This window comes from Dipodomys spectabilis, unplaced genomic scaffold, assembly GCF_019054845.1.
Source record: "Dipodomys spectabilis isolate Male_0828 unplaced genomic scaffold, ASM1905484v1 ptg000095l, whole genome shotgun sequence".
Taxonomy (NCBI): domain Eukaryota; kingdom Metazoa; phylum Chordata; class Mammalia; order Rodentia; family Heteromyidae; genus Dipodomys; species Dipodomys spectabilis.
The window spans coordinates 12,926,962-12,947,884 of record NW_024870772.1 but is presented as its reverse complement, the minus strand read 5'-3'; positions in this window follow the sequence as shown (position 1 = coordinate 12,947,884).

Here is a 20,923-nt window from a genome sequence, read left to right as displayed (position 1 = left end):
AGCCCAAGGGTTGAAGTTTATTGTGAACTCTTCAGTCATCCTGGAAGGGAAAAATGCAACAATCCTGATTGTGGTGTATAATCATGAAGGCTTTGCTTGAAACAAGAACAGTGCTTTTTCAGAGAGTATCCCATTTAGCCTGCTGGGTATCCCAGTGGAAGGAACCACTACGCTGAACATTTTATTTGTAAGGAAATAGAAACTGAACTAGGCCCCAGGTCACACTCCAAATAAAAGATTTTAACTCAAGTGTTTCTGAATCCAAAGTCCATCCTCTTAACCTACTCCTTTAAAGATACAAAATTAGCTTTCCATACCAAAAAGTGCCCCGAGGCACCAAAGACTGCCCTGGGCAGGCTTCTTAATCAGAAGCCAACTTTAAACTAGTTGATTGCAGGCTTAGAAATTCATTTTCTAATTCTCTGAAAGCTGTGTTTTCCAAACTTGCAGAATCTTACAGATCACCTGAGGGGAATTTCTTGGTACATATCACAGATTTTCTGAAACAGTCTCCAGGGCAGTCACTGAAAAATCTGAATACTGTACTTACAGACACTTCAGATGACACTTAACACTTTCTCAGTTTGCAAACACTTACTTAAAAAACTGAGCCCCTGGTACCCAAATACTTTATTCACAACTCTGTTTCTAAGACAAATAATGCTAGTAATAAGAAAGGCTAATGATCTAGCGCTCACCTCAGGCCAGGCAAACACTTACTTTCTTGCTTTTCATGTATTTTCTCCTTTAATCCAATGAAATCTATAGTAGCTACCTTAAAAGGAAACTGAGGCACACACTATGTACTGAGAGCCAAAGTTTCATAGGATGTTAGAATGTTTCATTCCATGACCTTTTTTTTTGTCACTACACTATTCCATCTCTTCTTGGCCAGCCTGCCATAAACTCTGCCAAAGAGAATTTGGAATAAACGTGGCCTCTATTCACTCTTCCCCCAAACCCACAAATAAAATCCCTAACTCAGCCTAACAACACCTCCTTCCTATCAGAGCCCATGGAACTGTCGTTGTATTCTGGGCAACCTTAAAGGATCTCACTACCATGATTACTTTCAATCAGATGGTTGAGAAAGAGTAGAAATGAGCTTTGGAGAGCTCAGTCAACAGATTGTGACATGCACCTGTTATTTCCACACATTCCCCGCAGCAGACGCAGCACTAATGAAGTATTTGCCCATTAAGAAGGAAGACAACAAACAATAAGGCCAACTATTACAAACTGACATAGGGACCATATCTACCTTTCTCAGGCTCTTTCATAGACTATGGTCTCCATAAGGAAGTTTGAAGTGAAGAGAGTCAGCTATTTCCTTACAAGGGGTTATACTAAAAACAAGTTTAAGGAGTAGATTAGTAATTAATTAATCAGATGCTTATTAATTTAAACACAATTAGCAAGGCTAGTATTAAGAGAAACAATTCATGTGGAAGCCTTCATTCATAGACTAGAGGTCTCAGTTTTCTTTCTTCACAGATACACTGACCATTAACTTTGCATGGAAAGCTTATTGTAAAAGAATTGTAAAATTCTACAGGCAGGAGTCAATCATCCTATGGATAGAAACCATATTTTTTAATTTACTTTTAATTTAAAGGTATAGTCATAGGCCTTGCTGGATTTTTATGCTCTATTCGTACTATTTCTAAAACAATTAACATATATTAATCCCTTGATTTCATGACTGGCACATCATTCCTAATACTTCTCCCATTTTTGCAGCAGGTTACATTTCATACAACAGAAATCTATTTTTGACATGTAGTTGATTAACTAGAAAGCATGGATGGAGATGTGGATGACAGGAGAGCCTATGACATCTGCTTCTCATGGATTCTTCTTCCTGAGAGAATGTTATCTGATCCCAGTCTGCACTACCTGAACTCACAGACAAGTTGACTAACTTCCTGACTGAACTCTCTAGGAAACAGATGAACCTAAACTCTACCATCTATAATGTCTTATTGTAAAGATTAAGAATTTTAAAAGTAATTCATAGATATTGAAACAACAAGTAAGCCAGGGAAAGTGGTAAGTGCCATAAGATTAGGAGAGCCCCAGGCGTGGAGGACAGACTGGATAAAGGAGGGAGATTTGGAAAGGTAGTGTTCTTCTTGACTCTGTTCGTATTCTCTTATGAAAGAGTAACACAGTCTAGGTGATTTAAACTCAGGTAAGCAGTAGATATTTCTTTGGGTTATGATTGGGAAGTCTAAGATCATGGGGCTACATCTGGCAAGGACTTTTTATTTTATTGTAAAGATGTTGTACAGAGGGGTTATAGTTGCATGAGTAAGGTAATGAGTACATTTCTTCTCAAGCATTGTTACCTCCTACTTTGCTGTTCTCCCACTAATCCTTCCCTCCCCTTCTCCCACTCCTCCTCCTCACCCCTGAAGTTGTAAAGTTAAATTCCAACATAATGCCTTGTGAATCTCATTGTTGCAATGGGTCATCCTGTATCCTTGTTTCAGCATTTTGTTATTCCCCTTCCCCTCCCCAAATTAGATAAATGTATATTCAAGATGAAGGATATCAAAATCAAGTACAGTGACAACAGGAGATATACCATAGGGGGGAAGAACATACAAAGGAAACAAAAAAAAAAATCACATAATACACTAAAAACAACAACAACAAAGAAAGATCTCTAGTGTCCATATCTTGGAGCTCATTTCATATCATCACCTTATATGGTCATATTTACATAGCTTTTGAGCTTTTGTCCCTACCTGGTAAGATGATCCTAGACATTTACTAGTTAGTGCAAATAAGAGAAACCATGGGGCCTATGTTTCTTTGGGCCTGGCTTACTTCACTTAATATGATTTTTTCCAAGTCTTTTCATTTCCTAACAAATGGGGCTATGTCATTCTTTCTGATATATATATATATATATATATATATATATACATATATATATATATATATCATATTTTCTTGATCCATTTACCTACTGAGGGGCATCAACATTGGTTCCATACCTTAGCTATGGAGAATAATGCTGCAATAACATAGTTGTGCTGGTAGCTTTAGTATGGCCTTGTTTGTGATCCTTTGGATAAATGCCCAGAAGTGGGATTGCTGGGTCATAGGGGAGCTCTATGGGTCATAGTGGAGTCTTTTGAGGAACCTCCATACTGCTTTCCAGAGTGCTTGAACAAGAATACACTCCCACCAACAGTGCAGTATGGTTCCCTTTTGGCCACATCCTCTCAAGCATCTGTTGTTATTAAATTTCTTGATTTTAGCCATTCTAAGGAGGTGAGGTAGAATCTCAATGTTGTTTGTTTTGCACTTCTTTTATGGCCCGAGAAGTTGAGCATTTCTTCATGTGTCTATTGGCCATTCTTATTTCTTCTTCAGAGAAGTCTCCCTTTAAGTATTTAGCCCACTTATTAATCAGGCAGTTGTTTCTTTAAGGATTTGTTTTTGGAGGATTTAATTTTTTTAATTCTAAGTATATGTTAAAGATGAGGCCCTTGTCTGTTGTATGGCTAGTGAAGATCTTTTCCCAGTTTGTGGGCTTTCAATTGATCTTGCTAGTTATGTCCTTTGCCATGCAGAAACTCTGCAGTTTCATGCAATCCCATTTGTCCAACCTTTCTTTGATTTGTTGTGTTTCTGAGTTTTTATTAAGAAAGTTCGGCCTGTGCCAAAGAGCCCTAGAGTTTCTCCTATTCCTTCCTGTAATGTTTTCAGGGTGTCTGCTTTGACTTCGAGCTGTTTGATCCATTTGGAGTTGATTCTGGTGCAGGGTCATAGATAAGCATCTAGCTTTAGTTTTGTACAAGTGTTTAATCAATTTTGCCAGCACTGAAGAGGCTGTCTTTCATCCATTTTTTTTTGGGGGGGGGTCTGGTCATGGGGCCTGAACTCTGGGCCTGGGCGCTGTCCCTCAGCAATTCAGCTCAAGGCTAGCGCTCTACCACTTGAACCACAGCACCACTTACAGCTGTTTTTCTTTTTTGCTTATGTGGTGCTGAGGAATCGAACCCAGGGCCTCATGCATGCAAGGCAAATGCTCTACCATTGAGCCACCTTCCCAGCCCCCCATTCTATTTTTTAGCTCTATTATCAAAGATTAGGGGGTTTTAGCTCTGTGGGTTCATTTCTGGGTCTTCAGTTCTATTCCCTTGGTCCTCAGTACCAGTGGATTGTGTCAGTACCAAGCTGTTTTGATAACTATTGCTTTGTAGTAGAGTTTGAAATTTGGTATTGATATTCCTCCAGCACTGTTGTTTCTGCTGAGGATTGTTTTTGCTATTCAGGGTCTTTTATTGTTCCATATGAATTTTTGGATTGCCTCTTCTATTTCCTTGAAGAATGAGGTTGGAATATTGATAGGTATCACATTGAATTTGTATATAGCCTTTGGCAGTATTGCCATTTTTAAGATGTTAATCCTCCTAATCCTGGAGCATGGGTTTTGTTTTGTTTTGTTTCCATTTCCTTAGTTCAGCTTTAATTTCCTTTTTCCTGAAAAAAGAGGTCCTTCACTTCTTTAGTTAATTCCTAGGTATTTTATTATTGTGTGGCTATTACAAAAGGAGTTGCTTTCCTGATTTCAGCTGCACTCTTCTTGTTATTGGCATACAGGAAAGCCTTTGATTTTTTAGGGTTAATGTTATACCCTGCAACTTTGCCAAAGTTTCAAATCAGTGTAAGTAACTTGGCAAGGACTTTGAGCTGAAGAGGAAGCAAAGATGTGGGACAGAGAGAACATCAGGCTGAACACATTGTGTGTGAGTGTGTGTGAGTGTGTGTGTGTGTGAGTGTGTGTGTATGTGTGTGTGTGTGTGTGTGTGTGTCTTGAACTCTGTGCCTGGCCACTATCCTTGAGCTTTTTTTTTTTTTTTTTAACTTGGTCTTAGGGCTTGAACTCTGGGCCAAGGTGTTGTCCCTGAGCTCTTCAGCTCAAGACCAGCACTCTACCCCTTGAGCCACAGTGCCACTTCAGGTTTTCTGGTGTCACAGACTTTCCTGCCCGGGCTGGCTTTGAGCCACGATTCTCAGATTTCAGCCTCCTGAGTGCTAAGATTACAGGCATGAGCCACTGGTACCCAGCTTCCTGAGTTCTTTTGCCCAAGGTTAAGTCTAACACTTGAGCCACAGCTCCACTTCAGGTTTGTAGTCAATTAGGGTTAAGAGTCTTGTCTCATAGTCTTTTCCTTCCTGAGATGGCTTGGAGCTATGATCCTCTGGTCTCACCCTCCTGAGTAGCTATATGAGCTACCAGCTGAACACAATCTTTTCAACAGGAATCCATTCAGTTAAATGTGTTCACGAGAGTGGGTTTTCCACACTAATACTGTTGTAATGACTATTAAATTTCACTGTGGAGGAGACATTCAAACCATAGCACACTACTGTTCCTTCTCCCTCAGTCTTGTTACGTCAGCTTTCAGAAAAACAAGTAGGCAAGGGGAGGGAATGTTCAAGTATTTGTCAGGAGCACCAAACTTACTTCTTACAGTTCTAAAATCTGGTAATACCAAGATCAATGTGTAAGCAGATGCAGTGCTTGGTGAAGACTTACTTTCTGCTTCACAGATTCAAAGCTTTCAACTTCTGTGGCAGAAGAGAAGGGCAGAAAGAGAAAGCTCCCTTCAAGCTCTTTTATAGAGGCATAAATCCAAACAAGAGAGCTCTTTATTCATGAATTAAACCTTCCTCCCCGGTATTATCACCTAGTATTCAGTTCATCATCTGAGGGACATATAATATTGGAGAAACATCAACATTTCACAGGTAAGAATCATGAAAGTTAGTTAGAGAAGACAGGTGACATCAACATGAAAACATCCCAACTCAGATTTCCCCAATCATCAATAGAGTTACTATGGTAGTCTTGGCAGTCCTTAAACCAGTCAACTTGTTCTACACATTCAATTCCACACTGTATGACCCATTTCTCACCATCCACATTGAAACTATAAATAGTCTAAATGACTGCCTCTACCTTTTCTTTGTTGTAACTCCTTCCCTTCCATTTAGCCTGATCTAATACTTCTTTAGATTGTGTTAGATCTCCAGAAATCAATAGCTGGTGGTTCTCAACAAAACACACCTCTAGAAAAATAGTAATTTGTCATTCATACTTTCCAACACAGCATTTCCTCTGCTTCCTAATTCCTAAGTGATGGCAGCTAGTGATTCTGCTTATCTTAATACTTCTACTGAGTGCTGTGTTTCTTTTTAAAGCACACATTTTATGTTTTGTTTGGGATGCTAATTATAAAAAGATAGCAAGTGACATGAAAAAGAATAAGAAATAAAGCAGAAATCACTTAAATCCTGCAACTCAAAGGGAATCATTGTTAGCAAATTAACTCTTGTTAATGTATGTTAGTTTTGTTTTAGTCAAATTTTGTTTATTTAACATATTTTTACTTGCTTTCACACCTACACATTTTAGTCTTACCATAAAGAAGCACATGTAAAAATACATGGGATTGTCGTCATTGTCTTCAAGGAATGTAGGGTAAACATTCCTCCCTTCACCTTGTTTTCTCACTTAACGATGCATACTAGAAAGCCCTTCAAGCCAATGATTCAATTTCAACTATTCTTTTTAATATCAGCATAATGTTCCATGCTATATATAACTGAATTTTATTTAATCACTTCCTTGTAGGTAACAACTTTCCCTCTCTCTCTCCCCCTCTCTCTGCCTCTCTTTCTTTCTTTCTTTCTTTCTTTCTTTCTTCTTTCCTTTCCTTTCCTGTCTTTCTATCCATCCATCTATCTACCTACATACCTACCTATCTTTTTTATATGACTGAGCATTTTCTTTTTGGCTCTTTTACCAGGAACTGGATTATTATGTTAAAGACTGCATATATATTTTTATTCAAATGCCTTTGTGAAGGTATTATGAAAAGAAAATATGTATAACTCACATTTCTGCCATCTAAGAGCAGGAATATTTTTACCCTTCAAATCTTTACTCAGGTTATCACAATAAAATGTATGGTCACTCTAGGATTTTTGTCAGTCTACTAGGAGAAATATACCTTTTCGTTGTTACTTGTTACTCTTTTCAGTACTACTGGTAAAGTTTAAATTTTTTAAATATGTTCATTTTAGTTTTGTAAAATGCCTGTGTATATCTTTTTACCATTATGTGGGGTTATTTTTCCTTCAACTTTACTCCTTTGTACAAGGTTATTGTACCTAGCAACTTTAATCTATTGTATGCTATATGGGTTGGAGTTCTTTTTCTTAAGTCATTTTGTCTTTTAATTATCTATTTGCTAAAATAATCACTTAGATTCTTAATTACATAATGTCCATATATACCTGCCATTTTCTTTGTAGATTCCGGGTTTCTTCTTTTGTTTAAAACCTCTTCACTACTGCAGATCAAACAGCAATAAATATTTTAGAAAACATCCCGTTGTTCATTTGATCTAAATGCTTTAAATTTAAAGTAGTAAATTAATGAAGGAAAGAGCATTTTAAAGACTCTTACTGTGTTTCCAATTTTTTTTTCTCCAGATAGACTCATTGTGGCCTTTTAAATTCATCTAACAGGAGACAATATATCTAATGTAAGTGGGCTTGTTTTACAGTGTTCCTTTCCAGTCCTCAACATCTCACACCTATTTCTTCATTAACCCTACTTCAGAAGAACATTCTTTAATCATAACAACTCCCTGTGATCCCCACGTATCTTGCAATATCTTGAAAAATCTTAACCTGGGCTAGGTGGCTTACTTCCCCCTCCTCGTCCGCACCCCCTCGCCAAGAAACTCTCTGCAGTATCTTTGATAACTTCTTGAGTAAAAAGAAATTCCTTTTCTTTTTACCTTTGCTTATTACAAACTCCCCCACTATAGTCGCTGATTCTCTCTTCTTAGGCAAGTGGTTTTTATCCCTTGAGGTTTTAACACTGATGGGTATAAACTGTTTTAATGGATGTGTCTTCTTCACAAAAGACTGTATGAAGAGGCTTAAAGTCTTCATTTCTTCTTGACCCTTGCTTTCCAAAAATATCTGAAAGCGAAGTATCTTTAAGAGTTTATCCATCCTAATAGTCCCACTGAAATCACCTAAGAGCTTATTTAAAAACTGCTATGGCTTGTATCTTAAGTATCCCTCCCAGCTTCTACAAGCACCAGCCTACAGTGCTATTAGGAAGTAGGTCACTGAGGTCATCACTTTGAAAGGAGGTATTGGGAGGCTGGTTTCTTCCTTTCTGTCTTTTTGCTTCCTGGCTGCTAAGAGGTGAACAGCGTCCTCTGCCATAAACTCTTTTCTGCCTGATGTACTGTGCTGCCACCAGCTGAAAGCAGATTCACCCAGCAACCAGGGAAGGAAACCACAGCGAATCAAAGCAAGCCTTTCTTTTTCGAAGGCATTTATCTTTGGGATTTTGATGCAAAGAGGGAAGTTGAACACAAAGGCCCACTGTTGAAATCTACCTGTAGAGTTTCAGATTCCATAGGTCTATGGTTCGTTTCTGGGGTTTGGTACTGATGCCAGTCTATTAGTCCACATTTGAGAACCACTCAGCTCTCCTGTCCTTCTCAGCTACCCTGTTGTCGTCCCCACCCCCACCCCCGCTTTGGAACAGAGACTAGTATTTGACAGTTTCTCACTATGAAGTTCTCTTACTTCTCTAGAAAGTAGCCCTCTTTTTATTAGTCCTACCTTTTATGATAGTAAAGAACAGATGTCAGCATCTTCCTCATGATAACCTTTCATATCTTTGAAGACAAATATTAAGTTTTCCTTATTCTTCCTTTCACCTATCTAAAGTCCTGATTCTATTAGAATTCCCTGATAATCTTATATGCAACCTGCTCATCATTTTTATTGTTCTTCCCTGAAGTCTATTTTGAATTTCTGCCATGTTCTCATCCCAACTTGCCTCTATCTCTGATAATAAGGATTGATGGGAAGAGTTATGTTCAGTTAAAACTTGAATGTATATCTTTCTTGAAAACTCTTACCAGGGTACCGGCTGTAATATTTCAGGTATTTTCATAAGAGTTGACTTTTTTTCTCAATTCTTATTTTAGATGTTATGGTGCTACAAAAAAATGGGTACAGGGGCTGGGAAAGTGGCTCAGTGGTAGAGCGCTTGCCTTGCATGCCTGAGGCCCTGGGTTCGATTCCTCAGCACCACATAAGCAAAAAGAAAGAAGCTGGAAGTGGCTCTGTGGCTCAAGTGGTAGAGCGTTAGCCTTGAGCTGAAGAGCTGAGGGACAGCGCCCAGGCCTAGAGCTCAGGCCTCACAACCGGACCCAAAAAAAAAAAAAAAAAATGAGTACAAAGTATTAGCCCTTTCCTGTTTATCCAGATATAATCAGTTACATATCTTTGTACAAGAAAAGCTTATTACTGACTTATCTCACACATATTTATTGAACATGAAGATTGTACCAGGCACTATGTAAACCATATCTAGTGGATGTAGCATTAACTGTGATCAAGTCCACTTGCATAGGCATACCTAAAAGTTCAAGAATGTCAGAAATGTACCTACAACTCCACCTATAGTAGGACTGAACAGATAGCTTAGCACTCCAAATATGATTTTGGCCTCTTCCACATCCACCATATTCATTTAGAAATGAATCTAGATGATAATTAACTTTAGGTATCTCCAAGGAAGCAATATTTTCTATCATCTAACTTGGCCTATTGTTAAAAATAGTCATTTGTTTGTCATTGAGATGTGTTCTGAAACATGCATATATTCTGTTTAATACTGTCATAAATAGCACTAATTAGTAAAAAATAATTGGTTATGTGTGAGACATTCCCACTCCCTTAAAAAAATTACTCAGTGAATTTTCTCCATTTCTAAGACAGTTTTCTATCCTCTGAGATAACAGAATTTGCATGTATTCTTGGTACTGCTCATTCTTGGCACTACATGCCTGGTGTTAAGACACTGACAACAGTGAGCCAAGTGGCAATCTACTAGACCATCCTGTGTTGGGTGACCTGCACACATATAATTTAACCCTCTCTCAATATTCTAGCTTGTGACCCCTAATGTCCAACAAAATGTATGCAAATACCAGTGCTGGACCTCTCTCAAACAGTGACAATAAAACCATCCCACAAAATGGGAAACATAAATAGCTCAAGTCTCCTTCAAGGAAACCTCCTTCATGGAAAATTAGAGTAAACTCTGTAGGCAATTAGAGCATTGTTTTATCTATACAAATCAGGCATCACTAGGTTGTGATGGTCTGTGGCTTTAGAGGGTTTGAAGAAAAAGAAAATCAATCTCATGTACAATACCAGGACTCACTTCCATTCCTTCCAAGAATCCAAGGGCCATGCCCCCTGGGGCAGTAAGGCAGGAAATGAGCTCAATACTAAGCATTTGTACTTCATATGCACCAACCTCACTTTGAAAGTTTTTATGACATTTCAAATAAAGTGCTAGGAATTGAATTCCTAGTACATTAAAATAATAATCCACTATCACCCAGCATAGATCCTTACAGGAAATTTGCTAGTGAATAACATCTAGGAAATATTGCAAGACAAGTTCAGTGTTTTCTGAAAAAGAATTTGATAAAACTTTGCTCTCATTCTTAATTTTTTAAAGTCTCTAAAAATTAGGAGAAAACTTATTTTTCTTATAATAATTAATATTTGTACTAAGAATGGGGTTCATTTTTTCCATTCATTACAGAACTGAAAGGTAGTAAAGGGTGTAAAGCAGACAGTGCAAGAAAGCTTGAAAAGGAAAGAAAATCAGTGAGACTCTGAAAAAAGGGGCTCCAAAGTGGAATCCAATAAGGTCCTTTCAGTGTGATATTTATAGTAGGAAGTTTCTCCCATATCCCCTCTCTTGGACTTTTGCTGATTGTTTGATGGCTTGTACATGTGCCACACTGATTCTTTTCATAGGCTGGGCAGACACCCAGGGCATTATGGGAAAAAGAAGTATTTGAGCTCGAACCCAAAGCACTATGGGAACAAGAAGTGCCAAGATATCCAACACTTTTTATGCTTATCTATCTAACAGTTCCGCTTTCTTAATTTCACATATATCAAACCAAAAGGTAATACACTCAGTGGCAAAATACTAGGAGTATTTATACTAAAATCCAAATAAAGCAAGAATTATTACCACAATAATTATGCAAAATCTATACCTCAAAATATAAATCAACCTCATGTACATTTTTATATGCACTGAGGGTACACTAATGAGCAAAACAGTTTATTGTGAAAGTTCTAACTAAACAAAAAGATATCGCTGGCTATTGGGAAAGAGAGAACAATTTCATTTCCAAATAGTTATTGTTATGTAGAAAAAGGTCAGATAATAAACTAATACTATACTAGAATTAATAAGTGAGATTAAAAGCATAAATGTCAGAGAAAGTATTTACATAAGCTACAGCATGGATGAGTCACAAAAAATTATACTAAGTGAAAGAAGCCAGGCAGAAACGACTACAATATGATTTAATTTATACGAAATATCCAGAATTGGTGAATCCATAGAGACAGGAAGCAGATTCATAGTGGCTGGGAGGTGAGGGGATAGGATGCAGAATGATTGCTTAATGGTTATGGGATCTTTCTCTGAGATAGCAAAATATTTTGGGACTAGAGAAAAATGCTAATTGAATTTACAATGGCTGATTTATGTCCTATTGTTCCCAGAACTGTAAGGCAGCTAAGTTGACCTCAGCCCTTGCTCCTGGCAAGAGGAGAATACAGACAAGATATGAACATACTAAAATATGATAGGAAGGAGAGCACATGGCATAGACACCATGAGCAGACAGCATTTCAGCCTAAGTCAGCCACCTTCTACCATCCTCCTTGTTATAGAGTTTGGGTTAAGAATTGGAGTCTTCCAAGACAGTGGTCTTACTGATGGCTCTCCTTTCTGCTCCTTACCTAATCTTGGTACCAAAGATTTAGTGTTTCTTTCTTATTTTCTCATTCTTTTGTCTTTGTTGCTTACTCATTCTTTTGTAGCCTCCTCTCTTATTTCATTGTTGGCAGGCCAGTTTGGGTTTATCAGTTTATCTTGCCATACTATATACAAGCAGTATAGATCATAACTTCCTGTCCACCTGCTCTTCTACAAATTCATTCCACTATGAATTTGATCTAAATAAAATATGAATCAGTAAAACTTGAAAAGAAAACATGCAAATACTTTTCTCTAATACCTGGATTTGAAGGAGCTATCTAAATATGAAATTATGAAGGAAATCAGAGAAAGATGTATATACTTGATGGCTGAACATGTTTTAAATTGGATGAGTTAAATTAAGTAATGAAACTGCACTCTGTAGGTGTGAAGCCCAAGAGATATAAGCATCTTTGTGCTCCTCACCTTCTTTTCCATTTCTAACTCTGCACTGATTCTCTGACCAAAAATCAGCACTTCTATTTAGTCTGATCTACAGCATTCACTTAGAGAATATCAGCCATATTCATAAAATTGCTGCTTCACACCTTACCTCCAGTATGACTTGTGCCTTCTTGTGAGGTTTAAGAAAACATTGTATGCCTGCAAAGTGTTGAATGTAAAAAGAAGCAGATCATGGTAAGATTTGTCATAAATTTGTTTGCTTAATCTATAAACAGATTTTATTAGGTATTTATTTAGATGTTCTGTACAGATTGCTTTGTTTAATTTTGAAATTAAGCTTCTACGGCGCCAGTGGAGTTTTAAATACTTGAGTTCTAGAAAGGCAGCAGCTTTTAACCTTTGTGCTACTCTTCTAAAAAGCTAATTAGGAAATTAAATCCAAAAGGGCTGGATGCTTAAAATGTTGGCTTTGTAATACTGATGGGAACAACTCCATTCACCTGCTATTTTGGTGTCACCTTCTGATTAGTCATTGGAATGAGATATTCAAAGAAATTAAAAAAGATTTAAAAAAATAATTTAGGGCTCCACCACCTTTGTTAATATTAGAAACTTTATTGCTTGGAAAATTAAATCTGAACAGAGAAGTCATTTTAGATGGTCTCATCACTCCTGGCTAAACGTTTTCTTAATTTATTATGCGCTTGATCAGTCAGTAAACTTCTGGGATAATTCCTAGCAGTCGTGTCAGCTGGAGCTCCAAGGCCTGGCCATTATCTCTGTGGGTGCCCTGGCACCTTGTGGACTCACACCACAAACAGCTGCAATCCTGGGAGAGAAAGAGAGACAGAAAGAAAAAAAAAGAAAGAAAGAAAGCACTAAAGCTTTTTCTACCTACAAAAAGGTTTGGCAGAATGATCAATTACAAAAAATTTCCTTTTTCCTCAGCAAAAGGTTTCATTTATATTGTGGCTCTTGACCTCTTCAAATGAGCTTAAAATACCTCCTTACAATGAAGACGTTTTTTCTTCTGTACTTTAAATGTGCCCCCAAACCCTATGAAATCTCACCAGCACTCAAGGAGACCCAGGTTTACCTGCCTCCAATATGAGCTTCTAAGACTCACCTGCAAGCATTTTGGTTTGCACTTCACTCTCTAAAATACCAATTGCATAAAGCATATGTTGGAATCATTTACTTTTTGAAAATAAAGACACTGGCTGTTTCCTCCTCCCCTCCCCCACTGAACGTATGCTTTAAGGCCTGACTTGTTTCTGGTACTTTTCTCAGATACTCACAAAAAATACATACACTGAGGCCCCAAAGTAGTTGTGGGTAGCAGGAGATAATGAAGTATACACAAGGAGTTTATACAGTATATTGTAAATACTATAGTGGAAGATCTCTTTCCCCAGCATCCCTAAGTTCCTTGTTGGAGAAACAACTGGAAAAGACCATTTAACAGGAGAGTTTAACTTAGTAGAAATTATACGGGATGTAGGGGCCTTCAGAACTGAAACCCTTTATACAAGGAAACCTGTGTATATTTAAGCTAACTTTGATAAAGAATGGATGATCATTTAGAATGATGATAGATAAGGAGGTATAATATATGGTGATATATTAGAGGCGAAATTAGCAAGTACTATTTAATAATTGTAAGTCAGAAAAAAAATTATTTCATCCCTTATTTTCTAGAATTTCCTGTCTAATGCACCAAATATGTTGTGGCTATTTTAAGACCAATAAAATTCTTCTTTTGTGTTTGGCAAGAGAATTCAGACAAGACTTGAACCTAAGTGAAGGTGATAGAAAAATTAATTAAAAAAGAAGTATGACAGAAAAAAAAAAAACTGGTGGCATAGATAGTCTATGGGAAGTCAATACACTAGTCCATCTTCTCCATCTTTGGCCATCTCTCTCATTACAGAGGTTGGCCTTAGGTTAAATACTGAGAATTGGAGTCCTTGAAGATGGCTTTCTGAGGTAGGTCTCATTCTGTTTCCTGAAAGGTTGTGATGTCCACTCCTTGCTTCCTCATTCTTTCGTCCTTTTCACTACTTCATTCTTTTGCAGCTCCCTGCCCCCTTTGTGGTTGTCATGGAGGCTTGGGTCATCAGTTTATCCTTCCATGTGCAAGTTCTATAGGCTACAATTCTCTGATTGGCTTCTTTTCTAATAATATATATCATTAGCATCATTGTATTTTGAAGATAAGGATATTCATTTTGCGGAGTGGTGTAGGTGGTTACCTCTGGAATGGGAGTCTTCTGCTAGTTTCAGAGAAAAAGCAAATTGTTTTATGTCTATTTCAGAAGAAGAGTATAGGAAAGGGCCAAAGGGGCTTATTTGTTTCTGCTATTTTTTCAAATGCCAGTGTGCTAGTTGCATGTCTCTAGTAATACTATGAGAGAACAAACAAGGGGAAGGTCAGGCTGTTATTTTAAATTAAGTTTCCTACGTGCATAATTTGAAGTTCAGCCAAATAATTTCTTTCTATATTGTGAACGTCTCTTTTTTAGCTAAGGTTCAGTCAATTACAGTCAGCAGCAGTTGAAACCAGACAAATAAAGCAATGCTAGATGTAACCAATTAGGCTGTTTCTGGGCCTTGCCCATATTTTCTATAGGTTGCTTCCTTTCCTCTTGTTGTAAATGTGACCTATACATGTGATGGGGAAAGGTTCCCCAGAACTGTTTTTGAACTAGACTGATGTCCAATTCTGAAATTGCAAGTAAAATCAGACTAATATCTGCAAAACTAGATTCATAAATTTGTCTTTTAACAAGATTGATGAATAAGGTGGGCTTACTCCTACCTTGAGATACGTAGATCAGGGATGAACCTGAAGGAAGAAGGGCTTACAGGCAGGTAGACAAGGGTAATGAATGGAAGAGAAAAAGTTAGGATGGGAGAGAAGAAAAATGCCTGACTGGGGAGCTTGTCACAAAAGATTGTCACTATCTATTTCTTCCCTCTCTGGACATACCTGATGATACTCAGTTGAAGAAGTGACAGCTAATTCCCCTATCCCTGAACATGGGTAGAACTTTGTGACTCACTTTTAGCCAGTAGAAAGTAACAGAAATGGGCAAAGGTAGAAGAGGCTATGCACTTCCACCTCATAGGTTGGGACTGTTTCCTCTTAGAACCCAGGCTCTAGGTTGTGAGAAAGCCCAGGTCACAAAGAGAGGTTCACAAAGAAGGGAACTAATGGTCTGAATTCTCAGCCCCTGCTTATATCCCAGCCCACAGTCAGAATTACTTGTGACACATAGGAATGAGGCACCCTTTGCAAAGTTCCCAATCTAAGCCACCAACTGAGTATAAACTGAGACACCAACAAGAATCACCTATCCAAACCCAGTCAATTTCTACTACCAGAAATGATTATAAGTTATGGTCCTTGTCTTAGACCATAGCATTTTGGGGTAATTCTTTCGATAGTGACAGATAAATACAGCATAGACAATGGAGGAAGACTAAGTAACAACATGGAGACAATGGACTATAGCCTGTTATGGGCCTTGCAGCCTCACTGAGGCTAAGGAAGGAGAGAGAAGGAAAGCATGGGATAGGCTATAGAGTATGCAGCAGGATGGAAATGGTGTCAGTGCCATACAAGGGGCTAATGATCCCATCTCAATGCTATTGAAGAGGGAAGTAAAGATGATCAGCTCTGAGAAAACTCCTCTGGTAGCAACATCTGGAAGGTTTGAGGATGTAGATATGCAGCTCATCCCAGTGAGGGCCCTGAACTAAGGCACGAGGAGTGGAAATGGAGGGGAGATAATGGACTGACACATGCTGGCAGAAAGAATCTTTCAGACTTGTAGATTGGATCTGGAGTTAAGGGGAAAAAAGAATCAAAGAAAACTTGTTCATTCTTTACACTCTGAGTGAGAGCCTATTAAGTAACAAAAATGTTTCTGGGCCTTGAGGATATAACAGTGAATAAGACATCGTGGACCTTCACGAGCCTATATTTTAAGGAGAAAGAGAGAAAATAAATGGGATTAACTGAGTTTAAGGCTCATTTAATTTCCAGTTAGTGCCCTTCCTGTTAATCTGTCTTCTCACATATTATAAAGTACAGCTAGAAAGCCAAAAAAACTTTGGTTTAATATTCTAAAGATAATCTCCTGAGGGAAACTAGCTAGGCGCTGGAGAGTTTTCAGTTTTGAAGGACTTGGTTTTCCACTATGTTAGACTGACTGAGCATAGAAATGCAGACACGTGGGCATCAACAAAGTGCTGTGAGCTATGTTTGGTGGCTTTGATACCAAGGACTAGTGGCACAGAGCATGTAATACCCATTTCAGCCAAGAAGGAAGCCATTCACATTTTTTTTACGAATGTGTTGATTCAATGCATATCCACCATCCTCACTGCCAGGGACCTTACAGTGAAAACAAGAAAGAAAACTCCTCACTTGATCAGGTTTCTACTGTGTTAGGGGACAGAAAATAATTAGATAAAATAGACATCTACATCCTGTGCTTTCTCCTAGACTCTCTCCACCCTGGAACATTCATTTGAGAGCAAATCAAACCTCTATCCAGACAAGACAAAATAAAGCTCACCATCTCCTGGAAAAAAAAGAAACAAAACAATGCCAAGGTACCACTTTCCTATTACTGCCATCACCTGCTCCCACAGATCTGGGGGCTTAAAACACCATTTAATTATTTCTTATAGTTCTAGAGGTTAGAAGTCTGAAACAAATTCTTATGGATTTAAATGAGATTGTCAGTAGGGCAGTGTTACTTCTGAGAACCTATTTCTAGAAGGCTTTCCAGTTTCTAGAGGCCAAGTACCCTTCTAGGTTCCTGATGCTCTTCCACAGTGTCCTCTCCCTGATCTCTGTGGCCACATCTTCTCTGATTCCACTTGGATAATCCAGGACAATCTACCCATCTCAATATCCTTAATCACATCTACAAAGTCTCTTTTACCGTGTCAGGTAATATAATGACAGGCTCTGGGGATAAGCTTCTGGACATCTTTGGGGCGTCATTGTTGTACCAATGACAATTAAGTAAAATGACTGGGATGGAAAGGAAAGTACAGAGATGGAAGGTGTGGCTGGGAAGGAATGAAAATGGAGTCAAATAGAATCTGTGTGTAAGTCTCTAAACCATGAAAGGATGGAGAATTTATTCTCTCTGTGTTAAAAAAACTTCAGTGGATTGATTGATGCTTGATGTGATATGACTTACAATATGGAAGTTCCAGTTTCTTGAACATCTTCAAGAAATTTTATTTTAAAATAGGAACAAGAAAAGGAGAATGGAGAGCATTATATGTTCATGAGAGTTATTGGTGTAGCAGTTTTAGTTTTTGTTGTTGTATACATTAGAGATATTTCAACAGATCTCTTTTGGATGCAAGTGTTTTAGTAAAGATTGGAAATGATTCAAGAATGAAGGAGTTAAAAGCAGAAGTATGACCTTAGCCATGCAAGAGGGCAGTAGTATCAAGAACAAATGGAAGGATTGTTCTTGATAGGAGAAGAAATCATTCCTCTTAATGGAGTGGGGGGACCCAATTCTCTATGTTTATTTCTCTAGTAGAATCAGAAAAAAGATATTGTTTCTCTCTGTGTTTTTCTCTGTAGGTGTGTGTGTGTGTGTGTGTGTGTGTGTGTGTGAGAGAGAGAGAGAGAGAGAGAGAGAGAGAGAGAGAGGAGAGAGAGAGAGAGAGATAAAGAGAGGAGTGCATGCCTGCAAACATGCATGCACATAAAAGACCGAGATTAAGACCAGGATGGTATGATGGGTGTTGATGGCCATAGGAGAGAAGAGCCAGTATGAAATATTTATTTAAGACAGTAAGCAAATGCATTGACTAGAAAAGTGTCATAGGTTTCCAGGGAAATGTTGAAAACCTCTTGAGGATTGTACTCATTAATTTCCAACCAGCACAGTGTTTTGTCTCAGCCATGGTCATCTGCTTTGCAGCACTAATGGAGAAGGTGAAAGGTTGGACTTTATAAAAGCTACAGTGGAGAGAGGGGGGGAAGGAGAGATTTGATGGTGGACCTCAGAAAGCAATGATAAATATGGATTATGGAATCTAGATACAATAAGAGGACAGAAGTGAGGAGACGGAGGAGTAACTGTAAGAAGATTAATTCATCCACTGAGGGACATCTGGGCTGATTCCATATCTTGTCCATGGAAAACAATACTGCAATGAGCATGGTTATACTGGTAGCTTTAGTATGGCCTCCTCCTGGGCATTTACCCAACTGACCACAAAACTAATAGCTTTTTGTTAGGAACAAAATTAAGAGAATATTGAGGTGGGAGATTTGGAGGATTTTGCTAGTGACACACTATAAGCTTCATAAAATCCAACTGTACGGTTTAGGAGCTCAAGGAGTGAGGGAATAAGGCTAAGAAGAAGGTTGCCCAAGGAGATAATGCCCTGGCATGTGGGGACTGCTTGTAGGTACTGAGGTGGCAAAGGATGGAGGGAATCATGGAGTTGAACCTGATGTTCTCTTAGAATAGAGTTAACAAACATTTTCTGTAAAAAGCCGAATTGTAAACACATGAGGCCTTGTGATCACACAGTGTCTGTCACTACCATAGACAATACATAACTGAAAGGTGTGGCTGAATCACAATAAAATTATATTTGGGAAATCAGTTGACATAGGCCTTCGACAAATATGTTTGATTAGTCTGTGAACTCTTGTCTTAATGCAATGGCAGGAATAAAGCAGATGAAGGAGACTTGAGGAGAGTGTTTGGAGGATGAAATAGAATTCATGCCTAGAGTTAGTGTCATGCTGGGGTCCCTCCACCTGCCAATGGAGTTTGTACAAGTATTACCCTCCACTGGGAGAATTTGCATTTTTGCAGGACACTCATATACCACATGGCTTTAGCAAGAATAACCAGTGAATAGTGATGACAGTGAGTCATAACAAGAGACAGGAGAGGAGAGATGATGAATGTCATAATGTTGATTTTGTAATGTCTATGGGACATCCAGTGGGTATGACCAGGAACTTGTAGGGTTGGGATCTGGAGATAAGAAAATACTCAAATGAGACCCATAGATAAAGGTATTATCTATAAGTAAAAGAATTAAAACCTCATTTAGTTTCAATTTTTCAGTATAGCAGGAGTGATTAATTAGTCCTAGATTGAACATTCTCTTGCTTTTTTTTTTGTCAGTCACAGAGCTTGAGCATTGTCCTGAGTTCTTTTGCTCCAGGCTAGAGCTCTATCACTTTGAGCAACAGCTTCATGTAGTTGAGTCTGCTAGACTTGAGACAAAAAATTTAAATAGCACCGAGAACCCTTGGCTCATGCCTGTAATCCTAGCTACACAGAAGGCTGAAATCTGAGGATCAAGGATGGAAGCCAGACTAGGCTTTCCTGCCTAGTCCACTTCTGGTTTTCTGGTGGCTAATTGAAGATCAGAGTCTCGTGGACTTTCCTGCCCTGGCTGGCTTTAAATTGTGATCTTTACATCTCAGCCTCCTAAGTTGCTCTTCCTCTTTTAATAGCTCATTTTTTCTTTTTCTTTTTTTTTTTTAGTTTTAAATTTTATTTGAATAATTTTCTTATTTTTATCTTTATTTTTTATTGTGAAAATACCATACAGAGTGGTTACAATTACATGGGCAAGGTAATGAGTACATTTCTTATCAAGCATTGTTGCCTCCTCCTTTGTTTCCCCTTCCCATCTCTTCCCATCTCCCCACCCCCCCCCCCCCAAATAAAATAGGGAGGTTGTATGTAAATTAATTGGCATTACCCATTAGCTAACCTAAGGTTCTTTTTTTTTTGTGCCTTGAGAAACCAGAAAGCCCAAAAAAGATGGCAGAGAAATATGGTTCCTTCTTGAAATCAGAAGAGTTGGATTTGAGAGGTGGTTTTGAAAAGCACTGGAACCATGACCTTGGACACACCTAACTTTTGGGCACTCAAGCATTCTGAATTGAAAAACATCAATTATGTGGCAAGCAGATGCTAGAGACTTTATGGCTTCATTTGATCTAATGATTCCTGCCTTAAATAGGACTGCTGGGAGAGCCACCAAAGGAAATGCTATCAACACTCTGTCTAAACCATGAAACAATGAATATATATCAACAGCGTCATTGTGTAAAACTAACTAGGTGTTGTCATTGGGCCTCTTGGTCATAAAAATAGTAGACTAGACTTGCCCAGGCCTGAAAGACTCATTGCTCTTTTTTTCTGCTGCTCTTTCTTTATGTTTGTATTATATCATTTTGACTTGTTGTTGTTGTTGTTATTTTATGTTAAGGAACCAATTCACCGATTTGTACTTTATATTTTATAGTAACATTAGCAAACTTGGAAAAAGTAAGGTGAAAGTTCCAAAATTCTTAGGCAACTTCAACTTTAATCCCCTTGTAAAATTTGCTGTGACTTTTTATAATTCTACAATCTGCTGGTGCTTTCTAAAGCTCCCCTGGCAAAGTAAGGGGTTTGAAGAAGGAATCTGTGGGGGTGCCCTTTCCTGGACGAAGCAGGCCCTGCCATTAGAATATGATGGCATTCTTGCATTATAATTTATACCTGCATTTCGTGCATTTTATTCACTGCCAATAATTAT